Here is a 24088-nt window from a genome sequence, read left to right as displayed (position 1 = left end):
TATTTCTTTTGAAATCATAAATTGCCTTGTTTAGCTTCCTAATTCTATCGATTATCAAAATAAAGAACTTTCGCTTAATTTCAAATGCCTGATCAATAATTTTCTCAACTTTTTTTTTTCTCTTATAAAAAAACACTTTCTGTTGACCTTTCTTAATATTTTTTAACAAATTGCCAATTATCCTGTTGCGGAACATTCGTCTACGAATGTCCCTAAACTGATTTTTCCTTCTACTACCATGCACAGAGTTATCTCCTGCTCTAGCAGTAACATTTTTGATTGGCCTTTCCTTTCCCTTTAAATTGGTTCTCTTTTTCTGGACTAAAACATTTTCTGTAGTACTACTTTTTTTTCTACAAATGTTTCTTAGGAATGATTTCGTTGTCTTACCCGCAGCTTTCTTGGTGACTTGACGAGTTTTTATTGTAGAGGACTGCTGCAAGCATTTAGTAATCTGCTGTCTTTGACGTTTTGTAGCCTTTCGGTTTCGTTCTTTAGATGGCATTATGTACTTTTGAAATGATCTGCAGTTGAATCTGTGGTAAAATATAATAAAAAATGTTATTAACCACTATTACCAAACAGTAAATCAATAACAGTCGTCAAAAATTTAACACACTACTTGTCAATTTTACATACAATAATTTTTAGTGCATTGGCAAATTTAGTAGTCACAAATAGTAGCAAAGAAATGGAATGCTTCTACATTTGGTATTTGCTCTTTTATATGTGAATCTGAACTAATTTTATGAACATATTTGACTATTTTATTAAAGACACTACACACAAGCTGTTTTTGAAGTTGTGTTTAATTTTAAATGAAACGGTTTACATGTTTACTTTTCATTTCCAGTAACTTTTAAAAATGCATGTTTATAGTTCCATAGGCTCAAGCAGGTCAGCTTCCCACCCTATGTCATACAATTCTGATAAATCGGCATCCTCATCATGTTCTTCATCATCCTCAGGATTTAAATCATCCAAGGGATCTACTTCCACTGATGTTTCAATCACAATTTCAATGATAATATCGAGATCAACAGATTGCTCATTATCACTCATGCTTGATGTTGTCGTTATCTTTAAAGAAAGAGAACAACAATGAGATGTTGCAGAGTAAGAGACAAATCTCAGAGACTATAATTGTAAAATTGTTTAACAAGAGTAACATTTTGCAGATATTATTTAACCATGTCCAGCGATGCTGAGGAGGTGAGGCCTATGTCCAATTTTTCAGTGAACAGGACTCATCTCTTCTTAACCTTGGATAAGCCTCACCAACACTGTGTCCCCTGCTAATACTTAAATTTAAAGGAGCAGATTTATGTTAACTGGCGCATCCCCAGGGATGCACCAGTTAACGTGCGCCACTGCTTTGCCACCCATGATGTGCCGCATTTACAATGCAGAGCACCAGTGAGCAAAAACAGCACAGATGCATCACGCATCTGTTCCACAAAAACGGCGCATTGCACGAAGCATGTCGTAAGCGCGACATGTCTACTGCAATGCACAGGGGCAAGCCACACATTGCATGGTGCATCACTCCTTATGCCTGTTTCAAACAGGCGTAAGGATTTCATTCAGCAATGCCATAAATGTGACTCAGTGAAATCTTCTTAATTTTACTGTGTTAGTTTTACAGGGCTTTCATGCAAATGACTGGCCACCCTACAACAAAACGCTCACATGAAATCTGACGCAGGTTTCATGTGGCACAGGACTTTACAGGATGACACATCTGCCTAGATGCATCAAGTTGTAAATAAGTCGCAACATAGCAAATCTTTTGCACCGCCGCTGCGTCACTAAAGTGGCGCACAGCGGCGCAAAAGAGGCACACGGCTATCATAAATCTGTTCCTAACATTTTAAATGATTGATTCAGGATGACGATAAGGTGTGGCCTATCCAGAGGTTTGTTTGAGGTGAGGCCTACTCAGGGTTGCAGATGAAATTTAGGCTTGTTGAAGAGTACAGAGGAGATAATACATGTGCAGGCCTACCAATGAAGTGAGTCATGTCCACTTCACTCTTGAACAAAGGCCAGACCTCTTCTGTGTCCGTGGACAGGCCTAAACCTCATCTGCACAATGTGATTCGTAAAGTTAGGAAACAAAGGTGATGTAATTGAAAAATGTGGAATTTCTTTTCCTCATTTCACAATCACATCACCTGTGTTTCCTTTGCTTAGGTATCTCATAGTGCAGATGGAGTCTAGCATATCAAAGAGTACACAGAAGTTGAGCACTGTATACAACAATTTTGACATTTACAGAAGATTCAGCTTCTCCATGCCCCCTACACAGTCCTAAATGTTTACATTTTAAACTGACGGTATCTTGTTGGAGATGAAGTGAGGCCTGTCTTGCAACATAGTGCATCTTTTGCATCACTGCTGCATCGGTTTCATGTGGCACAGGACTTTACAGCATGACACATCTGCCTAGATGCATCAAGTTGTAAATATGTCGCAACATAGCAAATCTTTTGCACCGCCGCTGCGTCACAAAAGTGACGCACAGTGGCGCAAAAGAGGCACACGGCTATCATAAATCTGTCCCTAACATTTTAAATGACTGATTCAGGATGACGATAAGGTGTGGCCTATCCAGAGGTTTGTTTGAGGTGAGGCCTACTCAGGGTTGCAGATGAAATTTAGGCTTGTTGAAGAGTACAGAGGAGATAATACATGTTCAGGCCTACCAATGAAGTGAGTCATGTCCACTTCACTCTTGAACAAAGGCCAGACCTCTTCTGTGTCCGTGGACAGGCCTAAACCTCATCTGCACAATGTGATTCGTAAAGTTAGGAAACACAGGTGATGTAATTGAAAAATATGGAATTTATTTTCCTCCTTTCACAATCACATCACCTGTGTTTCCTTTGCTTAGGTATCTAATTGTGCAGATGGAGTCTAGCATATCAAAGAGTACACAGAAGTTGAGCACTGTATACAACAATTTTGACATTTACAGAAGATTCAGCTTCTCCATGCCCCCTACACAGTCCTAAATGTTTACAGTTTAAACTGACGGTATCATGTTGGAGATGAAGTGAGGCCTGTCTTGCAACATGGTGCATCTTTTGCATCACTGCTGCATCGGTTTCATGTGGCACAGGACTTTACAGCATGACACATCTGCCTAGATGCATCAAGTTGTAAATATGTCGCAACATAGCAAATCTTTTGCACCGTCGCTGCGTCACAAAAGTGACGCACAGTGGCGCAAAAGAGGCACACGGCTATCATAAATCTGTCCCTAACATTTTAAATGACTGATTCAGGATGACGATAAGGTGTGGCCTATCCAGAGGTTTGTTTGAGGTGAGGCCTACTCAGGGTTGCAGATGAAATTTAGGCTTGTTGAAGAGTACAGAGGAGATAATACATGTTCAGGCCTACCAATGAAGTGAGTCATGTCCACTTCACTCTTGAACAAAGGCCAGACCTCTTCTGTGTCCGTGGACAGGCCTAAACCTCATCTGCACAATGTGATTCGTAAAGTTAGGAAACACAGGTGATGTAATTGAAAAATTTGGAATTTATTTTCCTCATTTCACAATCACATCACCTGTGTTTCCTTTGCTTAGGTATCTAATTGTGCAGATGGAGTCTAGCATATCAAAGAGTACACAGAAGTTGAGCACTGTATACAACAATTTTGACATTTACAGAAGATTCAGCTTCTCCATGCCCCCTACACAGTCCTAAATGTTTACAGTTTAAACTGACGGTATCTTGTTGGAGATGAAGTGAGGCCTGTCTTGCAACATGGTGCATCTTTTGCATCACTGCTGCATCGGTTTCATGTGGCACAGGACTTTACAGCATGACACATCTGCCTAGATGCATCAAGTTGTAAATATGTCGCAACATAGCAAATCTTTTGCACCGTCGCTGCGTCACAAAAGTGACGCACAGTGGCGCAATAGAGGCACACGGCTATCATAAATCTGTCCTAACATTTTAAATGACTGATTCAGGATGACGATAAGGTGTGGCCTATCCAGAGGTTTGTTTGAGGTGAGGCCTACTCAGGGTTGCAGATGAAATTTAGGCTTGTTGAAGAGTACAGAGGAGATAATACATGTTCAGGCCTACCAATGAAGTGAGTCATGTCCACTTCACTCTTGAACTGTGGTAAATAAATAAATAATACCCTATTTTTGAATGAATAAATGAATAACAGATAGCTCAATAAATAAGAGTCAAGATTCGAGGTAGTAGGAGTTTTGCAGGTTTAATACAGCATAAGGACAGGAACAGGACGACCTGCACAGGAATAGGAAGGCAGGGCCCAGCAGCTGCTGGGGCTGGATCTGGGATGAGCGCGCTAAGGAATAATCTTTTAATAACAGTACATGAGCATATATACATAACGCAAACATATAGCATTACATTGCAATAGGCGTAGCAGTGGGTGGAGCAAAGGGTGTGACGCGTAGTAGTCGCGAAAGATAAGGGTGAAAAGAGGTGTAACAGGGCGTATACATAGACATGTGATGCAAACGTAACAGAATATGTCATGAATGGGGCGGAAACCATGGAGGGGGCTACCTGAGGAGCCGGGACCTCTAACCTGATGGTGCGCGCAAACTAGCAATGACGTGTTACTAGGAGAAGCTGGGGGCTTCGAACTCTGTGCTAGGAGCAGAGACTGAAGTCTGGAGAGTCAGGGCGACATGTACCTAAACAGTATCTAGTATCTGATGTTTAGAGAACATGTTGATATAAACTAGAAGTCAGGAGGGGAAAGGCTAACAGACACTATGACTGGACCATGCATTATTCTACATGTAGTGCGTGATGAAGAATATTAAATGACCATTAAATGCAGTATTTCTCTTACATGGGGACGCGAAGGCTAGACAATGACGGAAACTATTGATGCGATTCAGTAGCTTTTAGGAATGCAGAGAAGGAGGACTGAACTGATAACTGGAATCATAACATACTCTTGGCAGACTCAGAGGCAGAGCCAGGCTGAGCCGGGCACTGCGAGGCAGGAAGTAAGTGAAGGGTCGAGGATACAGGTGGGGGCTGTATCGCTCCTCAGCGAGGCTTCAGGAGACAGGAGCTGAATCTGGTGTCCAGGCCCTTCTGAGGCCTAGAAACGGGGACTTTACAATGAAATAACGTGCACACTGAGAAACGTGGCAACGTAACTTTACATAGGCCTGATATTCGTAGTATTCACGAGAACTGGAAACTGGCATACTAGAAGTGGACACAACTGTAATTGCGTCTATAAACAAACATAGGGAATGCATATGCATATTTAATCATGCACACATAACATATGATGGATGACACGTAGGGACACAGAACATGACAAAATTTACTTTTCCACATTCCCTCCTTGTCACTACGTTTCCATCAGGAAACATCAATATTCATGATACCATCTATCATTTCATACAGTATCATTTGCTCGTCTCGAATTATCCTGGAACGGGATTTAGAACGGGGCTTGGGACTAGGAATACATGATGTAGCACAAATGCCGCAAATCGCAGGGCCACATTGTATACAGAGGCAGCAGCTGAATATGATCGCTACTGCAATACCTAGAAAGGACAAGACTTTCCATCCCCAGGCGGAAATTATATTCCAGAACCAACCGGACCATGTCCAGGTGCCTGGATCTTGGTGTAACAGATGGGCAATTTTATGGAGTCTGGTTATAGCTGAATAAACAGACGGCGCGTTATTTGGAATGAAAATGCAGCAACTAGATCCGATGACTCTACAGGCCCCGCCCCTATCGGCCAGTATGACGTCAAGGACGAGACGATTCTGTAAAACGACAAATCTCATAGCAGATTGCTCTTCGGTTAAGTTACCTAGAGCAGAGGCAGTCTCATTTACTACAGCTTCGAGGGTTCTGGTTAACCTACGGATCAGCTTACTATTCTGGATAGGTCCTATAAAGAAAAAGAAACCTCTGTTGAAATCTGTATACTGTTCTAGAGCAGTTTCAGTATAATCGACAATGGGGGACTCCCTTCTATGTCTAATGTGTACTAGATGTGTATTTCTATGATAATCAGATGGGGCTAGGAAAACTGGTGGCAGTAGGAAGGCAATGTAACAGGTTCCCTCCCAATCGAGGGGCAGACGAACATATGCAGTTTGACCACAAATAAAATAAGAATGACGTGAAGCTTTGAAAATAGATTTCCCACTGTCACTATACTTGACAATAGTAGTACAATCACTATGTCCTACATGTACGGAACCATTATTTCGGACACATAATTCGCCTTTAACTGGTAGTACTGAAATAGCAGGTAAGTCTGGAGTGGAATCAGACTGAACATTCAGGACCATGAAATTCGAAGAATAGTTACCTAAATTATACACTTCATTTTCTAGATCTAACCCGGTTCTGTGGGGGAGACCTTGCTTGTCTGGAAAACATGTACTGTTAAGAAAAGACATATCTGTTGAGGATGACGTTAACGTAGACCATGCTCCACACGAACCATTATGTGAAAACGGATAAGGAAAGAGTGGCAGAACTCCCTTCGGTGTCTGGAAAGGGGGGAGTCGACCACATACCCAACAATTAGTGGCATTGCTGGTCTGGTGTGAATAATGTAACATGCGGATGAAAGAATTATTTCGCATAGCGAGGCGGTAAGAGAGCTCATGAGGAGGTAGATCACTAAACGTATGCTCTACTGTAGCATTAGCAGACTTATTTACATGAAGAACTGGGAAATACAGGTAAAATGCGTAACTGGTGCAGGAAATCATAATGCTGAGAAATAATATGAAACATAGAAAAACAATACATCGAATTGAGTTTTGACTAACTCTCTCACTATGGGGGTCTATTTTATACATGTCAGAAACAGTCTAACCGTTTCACCTAGGGGAGGACTTAGACAATCAAACTGGCTGACTTATTTTACTAGACCGGAGTTTCAACTTATACTCCTGCTGCGGAGTTTTCTCTAACAGGGGAGGGTTTGTAGCAATGTCTTTTGCGGGACAGTCCTTGAGAACAATATTTTGGCAATCCTTCAAATCCTGGGAAATGTTCTTTGAGACGGGTTTCAGTCCATAAAACTTCTTTATGTGCGAAAGGTGCACCCAGCCTTTGCGTCCCTCCAACTTCACGGCTGTACGGGTGGCGAGGAGGACCTGTCGGGGCTCCTTCCAGCGTGGCTCCAGCGGACTTGAGCGGTCAAAATTGCGGACAAGAACCATGGATCCTGGAACGATTTCATGCGGTGCCACCTCGGTATTGTCTGGAAATGCGGCGGCAACCTGTGAACGACAAGAGTTGAGGGCAGACATCAAGGAAGCTAGGTAATCTGTCAGCATATTACTTGAAACATCGGTAATACTTCGGGGTCTAGGAGTACCCCACATGTTAGGGGGGCGGCCGAATACGACCTCATACGGGGACAGACCTGATCTGGAATGTGCGACCATGCACATATAGAACAAAGCGACTGGCAGAGCTACTAGCCAGTCCACACCTTTCTCTTTACATACTTTTGCAATACGGATTTTCAGAGTCTGGTTATGTCTCTCTACGAGACCGGCTGCTTCAGGATGGCGTACACAATGGAACTTCCACTGGTATCCTAACAATAGGGAAACGTGCTTCATCAACTCAGATGAGAATGGCTGGCCGTTGTCAGAATATACGACTCTAGGGAGTCCATAACGGGGGAAGAACTCACGAACCAACTGCTTGGCAGTGGTCGCGGCTGTATAATCTGGGACTGGATATGCTTCTGTCCACCTGGACAAAGCGCATACAACTACAAGGACATACTTGAAACCTCGACATCGCTCCATCTGAATATAATCCATCTGGAGGACTTCAAAAGGGTGGTCAGGGGGCTGGAATCCACCTTGTTCCACCGGGACACTTTTACCTGGATTAAACTGACAACATATCATACAGGTACGGACTTTCTGCTTGGCTGCAGCTCGTAAATGCTTGTTGAACCAAATGTTCTGGATACTGTCTAACATAGCTTTTTCTCCTAAATGTGCTGGACTATGTGCAGTATTAATAATGACTTGAACCATAGAGTCGGGGAGAAACCATGTGGCTCTACCCTTCGTTAACCATCCTTGATCTGTCTGGACCCCTCCTTGTTCGGACCATTTCTTGATTTCTTCAGGAGTAGCATGTAACTGGATATCTATGACATCTTGTGTAGGGTCCTTAACTGTCATGCATGTAGTCGGATCTGGAGTGTGTGTCTGTGTCGGAATAACTGGAATGTCTGGAGTCTGTGCTGTAAGCTTGGCTGTGCGATCTGCTAGATCGTTACCTTGAGAAATAATGTCAATAACTTTCGTATGTGCTTTGCACTTCATGATAGCGATAGATGTCGGTAAATGTATGGCATCTAACAGAGCTTGAATAAGGAGACCATGCTGAATCTTGGTTCCATGAGAAGTCATGAAACCTCTCTCTTGCCAGAGCACTCCGAAGTCGTGTACAACTCCAAATGCGTAGCGTGAATCTGTGTAAACATTAACTTTCTGGTTCTTAGCGTGTATGCAGGCTTGTGTCAGAGCAACTAGCTCTGCTGCTTGAGCGGACAGGGTGTCAATACGGTGTGTCTCAATAACTTCGGTGTTGGTAGTCACTGCATACGCGGCGACTAGTTCTCCTGTACTTGTTCTCATACATGAACCATCCACATAAAGTGTCAGGTCGGGGTCTGGTAACGGAATATCTGTCAGATCTTGTCTTGGCTTTGTCGTAATGTTAACTACTTCCACGCAGTCATGTGTGGCAGAATTCGAAGTAACTGATGGTAACAATGTAGCAGGATTTAAAACGTTGCAGCGTCTGATTTCTATGTGTGGCTGGAACAGTGTCAATTCATAACCTGTTAAACGTGCAATTGTCAAGTGCTGAGTCTGTGTTCGGTTTAAAAGAACTTCCACGGAGTGTGGAACTTGTACTGTCAGGGAGTGTCCTAAGACTATGGAATCACTTTGTCTGATAGCTAGGGCTGTGGCTGCAACTGACACAACTGAAAAATAAGCACATGGCTTGTATTGTCCTGCTTGATCTTGTGTGAGAACAGATAATGCTGTACCTTCGCGTTCAGTGACGAAAAGTGTAAAAGGCTTACTGTAGTTCGGTGTCGCTAGAACTGGAGCTTGACATAGGGCTTTCTTTAACTCATTGAAACTGAGTGTATGTTCAGATGTCCAAGGGAGGACAGTCGGTACGGCTGCCTCCTGTGTCGTTAACTGTATCAGTGGCTTGGCTAGAAATGCATACTGAGGAATCCATTGTCGGCAGTAAGAAGTGAGGCCGATAAAGGCACGTACCTCCTTCTGGGTCTTGGGCTGAGGAAGACTCGCTATTAACTGGATACGGTCTGGTGTCAACTGCCTACCCCTTTTGGACAGTAAGTGTCCTAAGTAGACCACTTGCTGGACACAGAATTGAAGCTTAGAAGGGGACACCTTGTGCCCCATCTCGGCTAGGAAATACAAGACTGTAAGGGATGCTCGCTCGCAAGCACGTTCAGAACGGGCTGTGACCAGTAGATCATCGACATACTGGAGCAGGGCAGTGTCAGTTGGCATGTGAATGTTGTCTAGTTGTCTCTTAAGTGCTTGACTGTAAATGCTAGGGCTTTCTGTGAAACCTTGAGGAGCTCGTGTGAACATATAGCTCCTTCCATTTAAACAGAATCCGAAAAGGAACTGGCTGTCTGGATGAATAGGGACACTGAAAAACGCGTTCTTGAGGTCGATTACAGTAAAGAACGTGGCTTCGGAATCAATGACTGTCAATAGGGAAGAGATATCTGGAACGACTGGGTACTGAGGAATAATACATTTATTAAGTTCTCGTAGGTCAATCACTAACCGATATACTGGGGGTGCATTTGGATCAGTACGTTTCATGACTGGAATGATCGGAGAATTGCATACATTGGAGTCAGTTTCTACAACCACTCCTTGAGCCATGAGCTCGTCAATAATTTTGGATAAGGCTGCTACAGCCTCAGGTGGCAATCTGTACTGTCTGATTCGTGGTAACACCACACCTGGCTTGAGAGTCACACGATGGGGTGTGATTTGCATATAACCAACATCAGTTGGACCTTGCGCCCATAGATGCTGCGGAACATTGGACAATCTGGGATCAAAATCTCGTAATACATAGTGACCCTTAAAGTCACGTAGGAACAGACGTATTCCCTCTGGGGAACAGCATATAACTGCACCTAACTCTTTCAGTGTTTTAATGCCTAATAGGTTTTCTGGACATGACTTAGTAAGTAACAAATCAGTAGTACGGGACAATGGACCTACTTCTAGAGTAACTGGCTTTGATATTTCATTTACAATGGGTTTTCCTGAAAATCCAAGGGAAACATTTCTTGAGCCTGAGAGCGGAGCCCCTGGAACTTCGGCGTGACTTATAGTGGTCCTACTTGCCCCTGTATCAATCAAAAACTTTCTGTCTTTCCCTAATACTTGACTGTGAACATAGGGACCTTCTTGATCTACAGGTATCTCGATGAGAGGCAAGCCTACCTCCCTCTCTAGGCTGTTTCATGAATATGGCTGGTACTCTGGATACTCAGACTGTGCATACTGGTACATCTGCTGTGTAACGTGCTGTGTTGCAGCAATAGGCTGCGGAGCTGTAACTGTCTGTTGTGTATTCTGTGGCTGAGGAGTCTGTGAAACTTGTTCTTGTCTAGGCGGACGTGGTCTTTCTTTAGTCTTACCAGTGGCTATGTTGTGTTTCAGAACTGCACACTCGTTTATAAAATGACCTGGCTGTTTACAATAATTGCAGTTCCCTTTAACGGGAGCTGCAGGATGACTGGCTTGATTCGGACCCCTCTTCTGACTGTCTTGAGGAACAGATTGTGCAACTAGTACTTTCATTTTCGTGTCTTTCATACGTTTTCTCTCGTGTTCTTGTTCTTCCCTGATCCTATTCTGGTGGTATTGGAGCATCTGCAACATCTGGGACGGGGTATTAGCTTGCCAGGTACTTTCGACTTTCAAAACTCGATTCTTAATTTGTGGACTTGAATTCTCGACTAATTTAGTAACAAAAAGGTGAGGGTATGACTCACTACTTGTCTTGAGGCCACTGTTGATGCTAAAACATTTCTCAAATCTAGAATAAAAATCACTAATGTCTTCGTCTTGTTTCTGTTTACAGGCTGAGATTGCATCCCAGTCTTCTTTTCTAGTTGTCAATAACCTAGGCAAAACTTGTATTAATAATTCCGGTAATTCTTTACATTTCGCTCCAAGACCGGTACCTGGTACTCGTGCCTTGTCTTCGGCTTCTAGAACTGCCCAATCGATCTTTTTCTCTCCCACCTCCCATTCTTTTTCCTTGAGCTTTTCATACACCCCTGCGGGCAACAGAACCTTTAACATTTTAATTATATCTGGATACGTGTATTCTCCCATACGGAGCATGTCTTTTAATTCTCGATGGAACCCTGCTGGATCTTTATCATGACAGGGGATTAATTTCTTCATCTCTAGGAGTTCCATCTTTGTAATCGGGGTGTAAACAAACACTCGTTCTAGTTCGCCACCCGTTCCTCTAACTGGGTGGACTTCTCGTAACGGATTCTGTCTCTCCATGTAAAATGGTTTACTTTCTGGGGGTGAGACATGAACAAAATGCGGGTTCAGAAACGTTCTATATTTGTGACGCTGTTCTAGAATGACACTAATTAAATCGGTACCTAAACCTTTCCATCTATACTGGAGTAACTCGTTCAGGACATCGTGTAACGGACCTGGATCAGAATGCTGACCCTCATACAATGTAATGAGGTGCTGGATCATATACATACCCGCCAGTCGTTGCTCGGCTGGGGGCATTTTTAGAAACATTTGTGCCACTATTTCATCTGGAAAAGTGGTAGAATCAGTAGTCCATCGGACTGCTGATCGGACTAGTTCTTGTTCATGCATGGTACTTAACTCACTGTAACCGATTCGTGATTTCAGAATGTGATCGGTAGCTTGAAACACTTGTTCTAGAGAACCTTGTTCTGGTGCTGGATGATGAAAAATAGACTTGTGTTCTAGGCGTAAATGGCGATCTGGAAATCTTGATTTTCCTACATACGCTATTCTGTCGGGATTCTCGTCCTCAACCTCTTCAGGATCAGAGTTACTTTCTTTCTCGCTTACTTGTGCTGCTTTACGTTGTTCGTGTATTCTTATTATTTCTTTACGAATTTTCTTGTACATACTTTCCATAGCACTGATGGTTCTGTGCTTACCCTCGGCTATATTATCACTCCACTTTGTCAGGGTTCTCATTTCGGCTTGATCTTTGGTCGGATAATCTTGTTCTCGTATTAGACAATTAATCAGAAACTTTAATAGCATGAGCTGGACTTCAGCTTTTCTTTGAGACATGACTTCGCCAATGCTTTCTGGATCATCCCCTGTACGGATGAAACGATATATTCTGTCTAGATCTTCTTTCATATTCGGTAGGGTGACTAGATACTCGGCCACCCTTCTTACACGTAATGAATATAAAACCATATTATCCTCTCCTGGGACTGGATCATAGCCACATTCATTAAGGGCTTTTCTTATTTCTGCTACAGACTGATGTCTGGGCGTACGCTGTGACGCTTGCATATGTAATTCGGCTGTCGTTAAACGCTTGTGTGGCGGCGGGGTTTGAGGAGTACCTCCCCCTGCGGCCCCTAAACTAGAGTCGTCGACTGATCCTCTTCGTACTAGTGTGGCAGGAAATTGAAATGCGGGCTGAACTGGTATGGCGGGCTGGACCTGGGGGACCGTAGCAGGTACTGCAAGGGGTACCCCGGTGTCTGGAGGAACGGGAAGTGCCTGATTTACAGGGACTGGTGGAGCGGGGACAGGATTTGCATATTCTGGGACTGTGTCGTCCAAATAGGACGAAATAAAAATATCAGCTGCGGTCTGTTTGTGACGTAGCTTGGTCGGAACTAATGGTGGCGGGAAATTACTGGATGCCTCTGGGGTCGCTTTTGGCAAGCCCTCGGCAAGAAGAGGATACATACCCTTAATAAGAGCATGCCTCTGTCTGTCTGACTGTTCGGCTTTAACTTGTTCACCTATCTCGATTAATTCTTTTTCTTGTGCTCGTTCTAAGGATTCTCTACTTAATTCTGACTTTCTGATTTCTTTTTCGGTTCTTTTATGAGCTTCTTTGCGCCATAACTCGATGGCATCTTTCTGTGACTGTCTGGCTTTCTTTTTCCATAATGCCTCTTCTACTCGCATGATGCACTCGGCATCCCATGTACCCGATACGGGCCATCTATACTTTTCCTCTAACTGTTTGGTATACTCTACCCATAAATCTAGATATAGTATGGCACTTATGCCATGTTTCTGATACATAAAATGACCTGGACTGTCCCTAGGCGGAACTGGAACTGCTGCTTCCAGCAGACCCTTTCTAGTTTTTAACTGACGTAACTTAGAAAACAAGGGCATGACTGGACTGTAATCTAGACACAATACAATACACAATGAACACGATACTTATTCCCCATTCATACCACGACATTAAAATACATGAAGAACATTTAAAAATAACAGTTCGAACAGAATACTACCTGGAATACGGAAAACAGAATACATGAATTTTCTCGAGAACAGAACTGACTGGAACAGAAACTAGATGCACTGCCGAAACAGTACGAAACTTACCGGTCTCATAAAGAGACACGTCAGGACCCGCATCCACCGAAGTGGACACTTCGTTTGTGGGTCTGTGTACCACCAACCCACGGACCAGAGTCAATCAGATTGACCCTGTCTAGATACTACCCCAGTAACGGTACTCACCGGGCAGTAAGAACGGAAGGCCTCGGACTGGACTGGACTGTTTTGACGCCGGACGGACGAACTTCGGACTTCTGTTACGGGTGGGCCTCCGGATACCTCGAACCTTGGACTCTCGGCTTGGGCTCTGGTCGGGACTCGCCGCGTTCCTCCACCGTCTCGTCTGGATGCTGGACCGCCTCCTCCGTCTCCTCCGTGGGCCTGAGGGATACTTGAAGCAGAAATATCTGCCGGTGCGCAGAAGAGTTCCGTCACGACTGCAGAGGATCAGGGGGTCGGCGTGGCTTCACCGACGCGTGGGGAAAGGGCAAGTCCCTGTTCGGGCGCCATTATGTGGTAAATAAATAAATAATACCCTATTTTTGAATGAATAAATGAATAACAGATAGCTCAATAAATAAGAGTCAAGATTCAAGGTAGTAGGAGTTTTGCAGGTTTAATACAGCATAAGGACAGGAACAGGACGACCTGCACAGGAATAGGAAGGCAGGGCCCAGCAGCTGCTGGGGCTGGATCTGGGATGAGCGCGCTAAGGAATAATCTTTTAATAACAGTACATGAGCATATATACATAACGCAAACATATAGCATTACATTGCAATAGGCGTAGCAGTGGGTGGAGCAAAGGGTGTGACGCGTAGTAGTCGCGAAAGATAAGGGTGAAAAGAGGTGTAACAGGGCGTATACATAGACATGTGATGCAAACGTAACAGAATATGTCATGAATGGGGCGGAAACCATGGAGGGGGCTACCTGAGGAGCCGGGACCTCTAACCTGATGGTGCGCGCAAACTAGCAATGACGTGTTACTAGGAGAAGCTGGGGGCTTCGAACTCTGTGCTAGGAGCAGAGACTGAAGTCTGGAGAGTCAGGGCGACATGTACCTAAACAGTATCTAGTATCTGATGTTTAGAGAACATGTTGATATAAACTAGAAGTCAGGAGGGGAAAGGCTAACAGACACTATGACTGGACCATGCATTATTCTACATGTAGTGCGTGATGAAGAATATTAAATGACCATTAAATGCAGTATTTCTCTTACATGGGGACGCGAAGGCTAGACAATGACGGAAACTATTGATGCGATTCAGTAGCTTTTAGGAATGCAGAGAAGGAGGACTGAACTGATAACTGGAATCATAACATACTCTTGGCAGACTCAGAGGCAGAGCCAGGCTGAGCCGGGCACTGCGAGGCAGGAAGTAAGTGAAGGGTCGAGGATACAGGTGGGGGCTGTATGGCTCCTCAGCGAGGCTTCAGGAGACAGGAGCTGCATCTGGTGTCCAGGCCCTTCTGAGGCCTAGAAACGGGGACTTTACAATGAAATAACGTGCACACTGAGAAACGTGGCAACGTAACTTTACATAGGCCTGATATTCGTAGTATTCACGAGAACTGGAAACTGGCATACTAGAAGTGGACACAACTGTAATTGCGTCTATAAACAAACATAGGGAATGCATATGCATATTTAATCATGCACACATAACATATGATGGATGACACGTAGGGACACAGAACATGACAAAATTTACTTTTCCACAGAACAAAGGCCAGACCTCTTCTGTGTCCGTGGACAGGCCTAAACCTCATCTGCACAATGTGATTCGTAAAGTTAGGAAACACAGGTGATGTAATTGAAAAATGTGGAATTTCTTTTCCTCATTTCAGAATCACATAACCTGTGTTTCCTCAGCTTAGTTATCTCATTGAGCAGATTTAGTCTAGCATATCCAAGAGTACGCAGAGGATGAGGACTGTATCCAACAGAGCAATGTACATTACTCACCTCCTTTGACACTTACAGAAGCCTCAGTTTAATATTTCTCAGTTCAATATTTATTTAAAGAAGCACACAAAATATGACCTTCTCATAAATGTGAAAAGCGTTTTTAAAAAAAAAAAACGATTTTCTGGTCATAATTTGAAAACACAACACAGGTCTTATGTAGAAGCACATCCTATCAGTACTTAAATTAGCCAAGCACACATGGGGCGTATTTACAAGGACCTTACACCACAGGGAAATAACTTAAATTAAAATGGGGAAAATAACATCGAAGGGACTCAAAGGCCTTTTAAATATGCCCCAAGCAGCCTATGAAACTCTAGCAGTACATATCAGGAAACTTAAATGACTTCAATAAACGTTTTTAAACACATCAAGTAAAGCAGTTCTTCAACTACATTCATGGGGAAGTGACTTAAAATGCCCTAACACACATGAAAGGGTATTTTGAAGGCCCTTAAACCATTTTTGCATCACTTTTAACATGGCTATGTAACTCAAAGAAACAAAATCTAAATTTGCCAAGCACACATGGGGGCGTATTTACAAGGACCTTGCACCACGGGGAAATGTCTTAAATTAAAATGGGAAAAATAAAATCAAAGGGACTCAAAGACCTTGTAAATATGCCCCAAGCAACCTATGAAACTCTAGCAGTACATATCAAGAAACTTAAATGACTTCAATAGACGTTTTTAAACACATCAAGTAAAGCAGTTATTCAACTACATTCATGGGGAAGTGACTTAAAATGCCCTAACACACATGAAAGCGTATTTTGAAGGCCCTTAAACCATTTTTCCATCACTTTTAACATGGCTATGTAACTCAAAGAAACAAAATCTAAATTTGCCAAGCACACATGGGGGCGTATTTACAAGGACCTTGCACCACGGGGAAATGACTTATATTAAAAAGGGAAAAATAACATCAAAGGGACTCAAAGGCCTTGTAAATATGCCCCAAGCAGCCTATGAAACTTTAGCAGTACATATCAAGAAACTTAAATGACTTCAATAAACGTTTTTAAACACATCAACTAAAGCAGTTATTCAACTACATTCAAGGGGAAGTGACTTAAAATGCCCTAACACACATGAAAGCGTATTTTGAAGGCCCTTGCACCATTTTTCCATCACTTTTAACATGGCTATGTAACTCAAAGAAACAAAATCTAAATTTGCCAAGCACATATGGGGGCGTATTTACAAGGACCTTGCACCACGGGGAAATGACTTAAATTAAAATGGGGAAAATAACATCAAAGGGACTCAAAGACCTTGTAAATATGCTCCAAGCAACCTATGAAACTCTAGCAACATTTTAAATACACAACTTTCTTCATAATTTTCTCCTTAAAGCATACTATTCTCTATCTAAATTAAATGAATTTTTTATCACCTTAGCAAATACTTTTTGAGTTTCAAAACAGTCTCAGACACACACCAATTTGTCTTCAGCAGAGCAAAAGGTATGCACTCCAGAGGCTGCAACCAACAATGGCACAGAAATGCTGTAATTCATCACACATATCTCTCATGTCACCCAATCAAAACTCTTCCCTCACTTTTTTCAAATCAACACCCTTCCCCCCTCTGCCCTTTCTGCCTTTTTTCCATAGCAACCACCTCCTGAAAGACCTCTCATGTTTGCAAGTTCACACAACAATGTTTCAATTGAACTCTGAACTCTCAGTACACCTGCGTATCCAGTGCAATCTTTCATAAAATGATTTTTTTCTTGACCATTCAAATTACATCTTTCAAAGAACTCATCCATGCACCCTAACTTTCTGTTTTCAGCAATCAAAATCCACCAATCACTGCTACTGATTAATTACCACAGAAACTCCACAGTTTTTTCATTACATACTCCTACTGTTTCAACTGCCATTTCATTACCACACTTCATCTGACTGCAGCAGAACCTCCTCTCACCATGTTTTCTGTCTGGATTGTTGGACATAGTTATATCCACTGGGCTCAAAGGTATGCTGATAACAGAAATTTACACAACCTCAATTTACAAAATGTGGAAATCAACTGGATTGGCCACAGAGGATTAAGATGTCACCAATTGATACCATTGGTGAAAACCTTTTTGCATTTGCCAAAACTTGACCTGTTAATTGTGCACTGTGGAGGAAATGACTTGGGCACTTTGACTGGGGTAGGTCTGGAAATGCTTTTAAAGGACACCTTTGAGCAATTGATGGCACTATTTCCTCAAACTGCCTTGGTATATTCAAATATATGCCAAAGACAGAAATGGAGGTGGTCAAACCAATTTTGTCCACAAATTGAGAAATCGAGGAAGCATGTAAATAAATCTGTTTCAGCTTACATGAGAGACCATGGAATGGGCTCCATCTACAACAATAACTTGCATTACTACATGCAAGATATCTACAGAGCAGATGGAGTTCACTTCTCAGATGAGGGGAACAGAATTTTCATCCTCAATTTAAGACTGTGCATTGGTACCTACTTGTAGGTACCTACATCAGCCACAGGACCCAAAAGCTCTTTTCAGAGCTACCCTACATCTGATCACTCACAATTAATATTTTACTCTAACTTTTTTCACAAATTTTCACCAAAGTACGCTCCCCGGAGCGCTACCCGGTACGCGCACCGGACGCTAACCGCGCGAAAATTTGATTTTTTTTTTTCGCACATATGGGCCTCCTCAGCCACCGTCTGAAAACCTAGGGGGTCAGGATACGTCTACCGTGCCCCCTTCTACCCATTCTCAACATTATTTGCCCTCCATCTTGTATCTCAAATCTACCGAAACACAAAATGGAGGACTCCCGTAACGCTGCCGGTTCGCGTACCGGGGCGCGCACCGGGAAGCACTCGCTCAAAAAAGGTGGGAAAGTAATATACAGAAAAAACACTGGAGACACTTTCACCAAATATAGATTAGCTCATACTACATACCAATCCCTACCATTTTCACAAATTTGGTTGGAATTCCATTTAGCCATTTAGCCTGTAGACCTCTCTAAATACCCTGAGGTAAATTACTTCACAAAACACATCTGAAGTGTTGGAGTTGACAACCAATTAAAATGTTACTTTCATTTTCTACTTTTTGTACCTGACATTTGATTGGTTATGTACCTCAATATATATAAAAAAGAGAGAGAAACACAGCCATTTTGACTACTACTTCCTGAAGTACATTGCAAGAGCATTTTCACTGTCAACTTAAACTTGTTTTTAAAAGGTAAGATGTTATTTTATAAATTTGACAGGAGAACTATGTTATGCACTTTAAATTAATTTGGGAAAACATTCTCAGATAGTTATATACTATCCCTCTGTAAGAGTTAGACATTGAGAAAGGCGTGTTTATTATAATTATGGATTGATTTAGGTTTCTGTGGTATAATTATGAATTTACTTAGGCTTTTTCACAGGCACTTTTTAATAGTACTACTTCACGCCTGAAACCATACAGTGCCCATAGATAACTTCTCTGTTATAAACTCACAAGTACCTGTCTGAACTTAAACCCAACAGTGCCCTATCTCTACTGATATATTTATTTTTTATGCAAATTTCAGCACAAAAATGGAAGGAGAACAGAACGTTTCCTTTGAAATTGTCCTAGAGATGAACAATGAGGAAATCATTGAACCCATTGACTTGGAATTCATGGATGAATCACGGCACCATGAACTTCTACAATGTGTAGAATCTGTGGATTTCTTACTTCATTATCAGGACGGTCAAAAGTGGGAAGTTATGTTCAGTCAAAAAGAAGACATATCAGACAGTCAAATGTTAGACGTTCTATTACATTTTGAAAAAGAATCAGAAAAATAAATTTATATTTAATAATCAAAAATTGTTCGAGTCTTTAATCATTTTTATATCTAATTCATAAACTAGTACCACATTGATTATAATGTAGTCAGACTTATAGTATACTGTGCAACTTTATATTATCTCCAATGTTTATTTAACATCTCTTTATCATCTCCTGCCTCCATATTGTTTCTGCTTTCCTGACACACTATGGTATGAATTCCATATTCCACAATAACTTCTGAAACAACATGCAAGATATCTACAAAGGAGACGGTGTATATTAATTTTTTGACTCTGCATTGGTACCTACATATTGCTACTTAAATAAAAAAAACGGAAAAAAAACAACAAAACGAACAATCAATAAACATACAATATTTAAGCAAAAAAACGAAAAAAAATGTTTTTTCTTTTCCCCCACGGGGCCCTTTTAAAGCCTCCACATCAAACCTAGGGGGTCAGGGAGGATCTGCTATGCCCCCTTATAGTCATTTACCCCTTTGTTTTGGCCTCCTCTTGTCTCTCGATCCTACCGAGAGACAAGATGGCGGCCGCTCCGGACTGTTTAGAATGTTGACAGACACCGGAGAGCCAATCAGCTTCGCTTCGCGAAGTTCCGTTACGCGTCAGGTACGCGAACCGGGGCGCTGCCCGGAGCGCGCTTACAGATATATATATTTTTTTAAACGTTAATTTCTCAAAATCCACTGGAACACATATATTGAGACCTAGCAAAGGCACATCGGGCTACCAGTCCCTACAATTTTGCCAAGTTTCGTGGAAATCCATTCAGCCGTTCGAGCTAAAAGTGAGGCCAACCGCCCTATGGAAAATTGCATGGGAAAAATGCGTTTTGGGACCCCCATTTTTTCTCGGCCCCCCCTTGACGAAACCCCCCCAAATTTTCTGGGGCTGCTCAGAAACAAAATGTTCCATTTTCCTGAAAATTTCAGCCAATTGCGTCCTCAAACGCCAAAGTTATTCGACATAGAATTTTCAAAAATCCCATAGGAAAAAAATCCTAACTATATATACCTACAGGCGACCTCCAGTAGGTAATATATATGTATATATATATATATATATATATCCAACACACAAGTTGCCCCTCGATAAGGTCCGCACACCATCACGTGTCTCATGCAGCAAGGTCGGCAACGGGTACCCTCTCTTAAAACAGACAGTTCTGGCTTCATGAGCTGACGCGTTTTGGATGCAAATCCTTCTTCCAGAGCCCCTTAAACAAAACCGCAGACACAGCGTGGTTCGGAACACCTGCCATTTATTAGAAGAAATCCCGCACGTCACAGCAGGATCACATGATTTCTTGTTTTTTTTACCACAAAGTCTACGGACTGCCAAGACCAGATTACTTTGTGGTAAAAAAAAACAAGAAATCATGTGATCCTGCTGTGACGTGCGGGATTTCTTCTAATAAATGGCAGGTGTTCCGAATCACGCTGTGTCTGCGGTTTTGTGTCACTCATTTCCTGATTCACAAACTGCACACCATTATCAGAAACAATCACTTCTGGAAATCCTTCCCTCATAAAAATTTCTTTAAGAAAATGATTCGCATTGCTTGCAGTGGGAGAATCACAGAACTGGACTTCAGGCCACTTGCTGTGAAAGTCCATCAACACAAACGCGAAACGTAAATTGTGAGGAAGAATATTGTAAGGACCCACCAAATCAATCCCCACCTTAAGCCATGGCTTTTCTGGAAAAGGAATGGGCTGTAAAGGAGGCGTAACAACTTTAAAACCCATCTCAGCGCCACAACAGACAACACTCTCCTTGACTCTTAACTCAATGTCTTTGTCCATAGAAGGCCACTAATAGAGCAGTCTGACATGCCTTTTTGTCATGGTGGCCACTAAATGTGCATCATGTGTACAGTCAACCAACTTGGTACGTACATTAAGAGAAAGAATGCACCTCCCATCCTGCATGATGACCCCAACTACAATGGACAGTTTGTCAGCAACCTTCCAGAAAGGTTGAATTTCAGGAGACACGCATCTCTCTAGGCCAACCTTTCAAAATACATTCTTTAACTCTTACAAGAATAGAGTCTTTACACAACGCCTTTTTCCATTCACTCCCACTACACCCTTATTTTCTACCACATTGACAAAAGCAATAAAACCTTCCTCCGTGTCCTCATCCAAATTAAGTGCATCATCCTCACTTATGGGAAGTCTGGACAGCAAATCTGTTATGACATTTCCCTTTCCTTGGATATGCTTAACTACAAAATCATACTGTAGAAGTTTAGTACTCAGCCGTGCAATACGAGGCATGGCATTTTTGAGATGTTCTCACCCCCCAGAATGTATACACGGGGCTTATGGTCAGTTTGGATGACAAATTTCCTGCCCCAAATGTAAGTCCTGAACTTTTCACATGCCCAATAGCACGCCAAATGCTCCTTTACGATCACAGAGTAATTTAGCTCTGGATCGCGCAGTACTCTGGAAGCGTAGCTGATGGTAACTTCACTCATACCTAAAGATGGAGTCAAAACTGCCCTAAACCATAATTACTGGGATCAACTGTAATGGTGCAGAGTACAGCCCGGTCATATGCACTAAAGGATTTTGGATTAACCATTTCTGTCTGGACCAAGTCAAAAGTCTCTTGGCAGTTCACATCCCACTCAAAAGTGACATTCGTCCTTAATATATTTGAAAGGACCGTTCATTTTACTGGCATAATAAGGTATGAAACGTGAGTAGAATTCACACAGCCCCAAAAAGGAGCATGACTTATCCTTGTTTTTGGACATGGACATTCAACAGCTGCTTTCACCAGACCTGGCCTCGGGCTGACACCTTTAGCAGAAACAAGATGTCCCAAAAATTATATTTCTCTCTTTCAGAACTCACATTTATTTTTTTTACAATTCCCTTCTCAAAAATTTCAAGCACTATCCTTAAAACCTTATCATGCTCTTCTAAATGTCATGAAGCACCGTCTGCATAATGCCCTGGAACACAGATGCTGCAGGGGCAAGTCCAAAGGGCATCCTACAAAATTGAAATGAACCGAAAGTGGAGTTAAAAGCTGTCTAGTGGCAAGACTTATCATCCAACAAAACTTGATGGTACGCAGAGGCAAGATCTATCTTTGAAAACCATTCTGCATCCCTCAGTCTTCCAACAGATCACCAATTTTTGGAAGAGGATGTGCATCGACCAAAATGTCTTTGTTAAGACTTCTCAGTTTGATGCACAAACTTATATTGCCATTCCGTTTGCTTGAGAGAGCCAAAGGACTTACCACAAACTACATTCTACAGGTTCAATGACCCCACAATTCTGCAATTTATCCAGTTCAGTCTTAAGATCTCCCCTAAGGCTAAATGGCACAGACCTGACATTGTGCTTCACCGGTATAGCGTCTTTCTTAACTTTTTTCTTGGCTTGAATCACACTATCTTTCCAAGGAAGTCTGAAAACACTTTGGGAAACTCATGTTCTAAACAGAGCGAATCAGGATTGTCTTTGATAACCAAGACCTGTTCATTGGTACCAGGTCTTAATACCATGCCAAAAAGTCCTTGATGGTACCAGCCAAGGCTATTTAATCCACGGACCGCCACATAATTGTTTCCCTGTATCTTTCCCCCCCTGAATTCTAACACTTCCTCAATGAACCCCTCCAAATCAATTCTACGTCCCTCGTAAGACTCGGTTGCTCAATCAGGAGGAAAGAGAGATCTGTTGGCTCAAGATTTCTTGAACAAATCATATGTAATCATTGTTATGCGGGAACCAGAGTCTACCAGCAACTTCAAATAAACTCCACCCACTTACACATCTACAGAGGGGTCTACACTATCAGACGGATCACCAGAGACTACCCCTTCATTTGTGACCACTACAATCATGTCTTGAAAATGTTGCACCAGATCATTTTCACATAATAGTTCATCCTGTATAACACAATTACCTTTGTCAGTTTTACTAACATTAGACTGACACACTTTTGCAAGGTGTCCTACTCTACCACACTTGTGGCACTTTGCATTCTTACAAGGACAAATTCTGTTCTCTTTACCATGTGGAGCATATTTTGATATTTTTGATATTTGATATTTATGGAATTTTATAAAGCGCGGCTATCGCTCCGGGAGGAGCATCTTGGCGCTAAGCAAGCAGAAGATAGTTGGAGACGAGGAAGTAAAGTAGATCATATAGCTGCTAGGACTGAAGTGTCAGATTGCTGGAACACCCAGGTTTTCAGAAGTTTCCTGAAGTGGGGTTCAGTTTCAGCTTGCCTAAGATTAACAGGGAGGTTGTTCCAGGCTCTGGCAGCCAGGAAGGAAAAGGTTTTTCCCCCCTTGGTTTTTAACTTAAAACCCACATATATATCAAATGTTTGTTCTTTTGAATAACACGTTCTCTTTAGGCTTGTCTTTACGCAAAGTGTTGCTAGTGGCATTCGCTGCGACAATCGCATTAACAGATTCCTTTGGGGTGCTATTCACATTAAGCTCTTTGTCAGATAGCTGTGCTAGTTCAACACTCTTTACCACCTTTATGACCTCTTCCAAACTAGGGTTGCCCATAGTAAGCAATTTCTGTTGAATCTGCATGTCCCAGCAATGTGCAATGAATTGGTCTCTGTCAGCTGG

Source organism: Lissotriton helveticus, chromosome 2_1 (genome assembly GCF_964261635.1).
Source record: "Lissotriton helveticus chromosome 2_1, aLisHel1.1, whole genome shotgun sequence".
In the NCBI taxonomy this organism is placed as follows: Eukaryota; Metazoa; Chordata; class Amphibia; order Caudata; family Salamandridae; genus Lissotriton; species Lissotriton helveticus.
Note: the sequence above shows the minus strand (reverse complement) of the source record.